The 6550-nt window shown below is 44.4% G+C and overlaps 1 non-coding gene across 1 annotated transcript; it reads left to right on the top strand.

Moving 5' to 3' along the window:
• The first annotated feature begins 288 nt into the window (after positions 1 to 288).
• TRNAN-GUU lies at positions 289 to 362 on the top strand. The gene has a single exon. It is a non-coding gene; the product is annotated as a tRNA-Asn (tRNA).
• The last annotated feature ends 6188 nt before the right edge of the window (positions 363 to 6550 follow it).

Below are 6550 nucleotides of genomic sequence, written 5' to 3'. Positions count from 1 at the left end.
GGTTCCCGAGCCCCGGCCGGCCGCGGCGGCGCGCTTCCTCCCCAAGGGGGTGCGGGCCGCTCCGCCCGCCCTCCTTCCCTCCCTCTCTCTCTCCGCGCGGCCGCGAGTTCGGCCGCTCCCCTCCCGCGCCCGCGCCCGCGCCCGCGCCGGGGCCGCCTGCAGCCTCGACCCCTCCCGCGGCCGCCTCCGCGCGCTCCTCCGCTCGGCTGGCGCGGCGACGCCCTGGGCAGCGAGAGCCTCCGCGGCCGCGGAAATCTGTACACATCGCGCGGCAAGTTTCGTAGCCCGGTCTCTGTGGCGCAATCGGTTAGCGCGTTCGGCTGTTAACCGAAAGGTTGGTGGTTCGAGCCCACCCAGGGACGAAGGCGCTCGTTTTCCTGAGACGGATTCATTTTAAAACGGCAACCGTGAGATTTTTAATCCAACAGGAGTACGACGCTCCTGTGCATCTGGGACGGAGAAAGACCACGTTCTCTCAGTATTTGTCGCCCAGCGGGGCTGGATGTAAGAGCGACTCTGCTTCTGGACTGGCAGCCCAGGGCTTGGCAATTCAATTCCACTGTCATGTCCACGGGAAATTTGCACACGTTCTTCGGGAAACCGGCCCAAAGATTTGCTTCAGCAGCCCTCATTGTAATGGAGGGGAGGGGGAAAAAATGCCCCTTGACGAGTGAGTGAATAAATGCCACTGGTTTCTTCTCAGAAAACCTGATACCACCAGAAGGGAAATGTCCTTATTCGATATTGCCTTTTCTACTGGCAAACGGATCTGAGGAGCTGTCGATGAAAATGTGCAAGGGGAGTCACCTAAGAGTGTGTGGAGACATAATCACCCTATGTAACCGTCTGCTAAATGAAGCTCTGCTACAGCTTTTGGACAGTAGACTTGAACCTAGATGAAGGTGTTCATGTTTGCTTTTAGATCGCCCACAGGGGTTTCCCTGAAATTAAATCCGGGCAGAAATTGTTTTTATACGTTCCTGTTAAAAAGGTTTTGAATGATGTATTTTCAACTCTGGTCCCACAGAAGACACAGATATTTTTCAAGCAGATGGTTCATATGAGACTTTTAATAAAGATAGGGAACCACACAATAACATGGTAACGTGATGATATAATTCATTTCTGCCAAGACTGAGGTTATGGGGCAGGTGCTTTGTCTCTGGGATGTAAATTCATGGATAGATTTAGTGACTTGGAAGAAGAAATAGTTAAACTGCCTCACTCAGCTGTCCTTTAGGGAATAGTTTGGCAAATGCTGGCTGATAATTACTTATCAAATAGTTGTTGATAATAAAAATATCCTGTTGTAGGGGACGCCTGGGTGGCTCAGTGGGTTAGGCCTCTGCCTTCGGCTCCGGTCATGGTCTTAGGGTCCTGGGATTGAGCCATGCATGGGGCTCTCTGCTCAGCAGGGAGCCTGCTTCCCCTTCTTGCTCTGCCTACCTGCGATCTCTCTCTCTGTCAAATAAATAAATAAAATCTTAAAAAAAAAAATCCTGTTGTCTAGTTAGGAGCCCTAAAAAGAGAGACACAGTGTTGCACTTGTAGAATTTCAAAGTAAGGAATAGCCCCCCCAAAATATTGTTGGGTAGGGGTCTCTCTGATGCTCAAAATTCCAAACTCTCCACTCATACTTAAGGATAGCCTACAGCGGAAACGAGGAAATTAGGTTATACGATCATTTATATACCGTTCAAATCTAGTCTAACATTTCAAGATGAGGAACACATGAAATTCACTAGTACTTAAGTTATGGGGACTTAGCACAACCTTCCACTTTAAGCTGAGTGTATTTATACTAGGTTGTAAGCTCCTTGAGGGAAAAGACCATTTTCTGTAATTAATGATCATTTTAGGTTCCGAAGTATTTCCTTCAAGATACAGTTCAAGTTCTCGAGCTTAGCACACAGGGGCTTTCCCCTACCATGTTCCTGCATGAAACCCTCTAGTGGCTATATGCATTTACCAAAAGCTTCAATGCTCCTGCTTCATGCTGGCTTGTACCACCCTCCACCCACACCAGATGTCTTTCCCTTTGCCCTGATGTGCCCGCCCCCACCTCCTCTGTACTTACCTGAGTAACATCCGTGAGGAGTTACCTTCTCAGGGAAACCTCCCCTGAGGCTGCCTCTTTCTGATTTAGGCGCCTCATCCTCTATTCATTCATTACATGACCCTGAAACCAGGGAGTTCCTTGTCACCTGCGCTAGCATATGAACTCCTTGAGTATAGTGACTAGGTCTTCATTTACGTTGTTCGCTCATCTAGCTCAGGTCTGTCACACAGCACATTCTCAGGACCGAAGCATCCCCTGCCTTCTCCGAGTATGTTATTAACAGAGATGGACACTTAGATAAAAATGCATATGATGAAATGTCAGCATGAGGGCCACAGAAGAATGTTCCCGGGTAGTAAAGGAGAAAGTCAACACAGGCTGTATTGTGTCTTCATGGAGGATCCGAAACAACCCTGGAAGATCTGGACAGGCCAGAAGGCAAGGGAGGGCTATTTAAAGCTGACAAAACTTGGAGGCAAGAGGGGATGGGTAGGAGATGAGCATAACCAGAATATAGAACAAATGTACTTAGAGTACACTGAAAATGTTCTTAGCTTGTGGAAGGGCCCTGAAGAACAAGGCAGGAAGCTAGACGTCACCCTATAAAGCAAGGGAGTAACTGTTAAACGTTTCTGTTTCAGGACATAAGAAATTTATTTTAGGTGGTTGGTCTGGCAGCAGAATAGGGGAAATAAGAGATCAGAGAACAGTTACGAGGCAATTACATTGCAGAGGAGAGGCAATGAGGTGGGTCTAGAAAAGAAGGATATAATTCCAGCAAAGACTGGATAAGACTTAGGGACTGAAACGGGAGGAACGTGAGGAGGGTAATGTTTACATTTAGAGCCTCGATGCCCCAGGAAATGGTGATAGTGATTTTGTTGGATACCGGGTCTTAAAGAAAGCTTGAAATTAGAGAAATTATAAATTCCCCATATTTTTAACTTACTTACTTACTTGTGGCTTGTTCTCCACCATGGAATTCATCTAAAACCTAGTCCCAGAATCAATCATCATTTTTTTAAGCTTAATTTCATTTTAAGTTAAATTTCATTTGTTTAAGGTAAAGTTCCCAAGAGAATAATTTAGGGGTCCACGAAGCCCTGTAAAAACCTGAATGGGAAGCTAACTACCCTCTCCCCATAATGTACACATTTACAGAAAAAAGTTTATTTACAGTATCCGAGGGAGTCACAGAGTCTAGAACAGATTTCTGCTGTGCCCCCTGCCCCCTGGCCTGATTTGGAAGGCCTGGCTTTGTATTGTACTTATTCTATGTGCATTCTAATTACTGGTAAAGGTTATAAACTGTGTCAAATCCAGAGTGTTTAAGTATGGAAAATTACTAAACTGAAGATTTTAAGGTAATACAAAGAACTAGAATAGTCTAACACTACTGACAAGCCACAAAGAAACCAATTTTTTTTTTACTGAGCAATTACGTAGATATGCAAAATTAATAATTAATGACTTGAGACAACAAAAGCTGCTTTGGAGTTTTAACACTTAATACCTTATTAATCTGGAATGACTGGGTGTGAAGGGCTTTACTATATTGATCCGTTTGGGGTCGCATCTACAGGGATTTACAGCAGCAACAGCAGATTCTAATTTGTGCTTCTTTCCTTGCGACTTATTTTAATAACACCCAGCAAACTGTCATATTTTATTATCCATCCCCCCCAGGAATTGAGCCATTTTTCATTGCCATTTTTTTTTTTTTTTAGTAAAAACAAAACAACAGAAATTATAGTCTGTCAAAGAGGACTCAAACTGGTTATTCCCAAGCAAAGATAAAGTGACAAAGTAAATCAAATATACACTTTAAGGAGATCCTCGACTACCTTAGTACTAAACTGAGTAGATTATTATAGATTATCATATGTATGCGTGAGCATAGTGGTATTTATTTATACTTAATTGTAGAGCATATTCACTTGTACTGGAGTATAGGCTAGTCTGATCACTGGAGTTCACTCAAATAAATACGAACAGATATGAAAATCTACAAGGGACAGGACTCAACATGGAACTGAAGTTTGAAATACAGAATTCTTCACTAATTACCAAGCACGGAGATTCTTCACGTAGCCAGTGGGGACAGCAGTTTACAACTGCCATCCTGCTGAATTGGTCTGGTTTACATTGCCTTACGGCTGGGGCGGGGTGGGGGGGAATCAAATATCTGGTGTGTTGTAGAGACACTTGAACCTCCTCTGTCCATTTAGATCAACTCTGCCTCCAGCCCTGGTGGGAAGGCTGTCATAGAAGACTGGTAAGGAGGGTGCTTTACCGAGCTATTAAGTGTCTGTAATAACCAAACAGAAAATGATGTTTCATTCTGAGATCTGAAGTATTTTGTAGGAGTTCCTTTTCTCTTGATGACCTCTTCCTGCTGTGGGTGCATTGAAAACGCCTGATGACCATATTTAAAACTTCTCCAGTACCAGACTTTGGGTCACGTTAGCACTTCTGCTGTGATGTGGAAGTTAATAAGCCCCTTCTCACGGATCTGTTTTAATTAGAAGCATTCTGGTGTGCCCTTCAGCCCCCCTTGCCTCTTCTGTGGCTTCCTGGGAGAACACTGGTTGGGGAGAAGGCTGTGGAGCTGCTGGTGCTCAAAAGCCAAAGAGAGTCAGAAAGGTATTCTCAGAGAAGCTCGCTGAACAGACCCGTGTCAGAGCCAGCCAAGGACGAGTGGCTCTTTATGGGCACCTACAGGAGCTGTCACTTTAAGAAAAGTGGAAAACTTTAAGAATGAAGTCACTAATCGAACGTGACTTCTTTGGGATGCATTCTCTCTTCCACCAGGTGCATCCTGCCCTTCCTCCTCTTCCTCCTCTGTCATAACACATACTGATGGTTTTTTTTGGGCCCCGGGCACTGCTTTTGGAGAAGCCAGTCCGTTTTGTGTTGTTGGCATTGGGGGTGCCGACAGAGCTCTAAGTTAACTGAAGCTGTTGCAGCAATCATTTCACGGTATATGTAAGTCCAACCACGATGCCGCACACCTTAAGCTCAGGCAGGGATGCATGTCGGTTACATCGCAACACAAATGGAAGCAAACAAAAACAGAAGCAAACTCTAATTAATCATATCTCCCACTTCTCACAGTGTTCCTGATTTGCACACTGCATTATCGCGATAACGCTGACTGGAAGAAAAAAAACCAGCTCAAATGTAAGATACTTTCCTCCCAGCCTATTTTCTTCTGGAAAACTGGGATTTACACTGTTTAATTGGCATTCTGTAACTGAGCACCAAAATGTTTTCCCACATAACCTCCATTTACTACAGGAATCAAACGTTTGTTAAATTTAATGGGAAAGGTGAACGGTGTGTTGTGGATGGTTAAAGAACAGTCGGGTGATTCAGTGAATGGCGTTCAAATGGATTTATCTGTCAGGGGAGGAAAAAAACGGTGCAACACATCAAAATACATTCCAAAGGAATTGAAGATTCATGACCAAAAAAAAAAAAAAGAAGAAAAGAAACATGGTTTCATCAGAAGATATACATACATATCAGCATATTTTGGGGGGTGGAAATGACCCTGCTAAATTATAATACCAAAAGGACTATAAAATAATATAAATATTCTGCTAAACCATTAAAAATGATGGTCAGCTAGAAACCAAAATTGCCACACGGCAGAGAAAAGTTTAATCCCTTTATACTTAAAGAGCAGACGTAAATGATTAAGACTCCAATTCCACCACCACAGGACGGGAGGGAGGCCCACAGCGCTCTTCATGCTCCTTCACACACCTTTCTCACAGTCTCCCTCTTCAAAAAACCCCCCTCTCAAGAGGAATGCTGCAGTTAGAACCCATGGTCCTCCCAGTCTCCTCTCCCAGAGAGAACTTATCCCAAGCTGCAGTTTGTCTCAGTCACCCTGTGACTCCACGCTTCCTGGGACATTCAACTCTAGATTTCAATTCTCCCAGCCTTCTGCTCCTATCCAGCACCTTAACCCACCTCCTCCCTCCACTGTATGCCCCACTCTCTGGGCTCCAGTGTCCTCTGGGATGCGAGGTCTGTTACTGACATGCCTTTGCGTGTCCTCAACTTCCTGAACACTCTCTTCCCTGCCCTGTGCTAATGAACTGAAGAACCAGCTCCCTCCACAGCTCAAGTGGTGGCTGTCCTGTGTTCCAGGTTCCTTGCTGCTTTTCAACCACTATTCCCCATCTTCGTTCTAACCCTCCAGTGCCTTAGAAACACAAACCATTTGATTGAACTACCCACTTGGCTCTTTTCGCTGCCATCGCCCATTCTCATGGTATTCTGCCATAAGGATTTTAGCTCCTGGCTTACTGTTGATTTCTTTCCACCAGGACTCCTGCTGCCATTTAAATGATTTTGCCTTCCACAAAGACTATCCATACATCCTTCTGGCATCTTGATTTCTTGTTTTTTTTGTTTGTTTGTTTTTGTTTTGTTTTGTTTTGTTTTTAAATTTTTTAAAAAAGATTTTATTTGTATTTCTTT

This window comes from Enhydra lutris, unplaced genomic scaffold (assembly GCF_002288905.1).
Source record: "Enhydra lutris kenyoni isolate GAN:26980312 unplaced genomic scaffold, ASM228890v2 scaffoldscaffold60, whole genome shotgun sequence".
NCBI lineage: Eukaryota > Metazoa > Chordata > Mammalia > Carnivora > Mustelidae > Enhydra > Enhydra lutris.
Note: the sequence above shows the minus strand (reverse complement) of the source record. Positions and strands in the feature narration are given on the sequence as shown.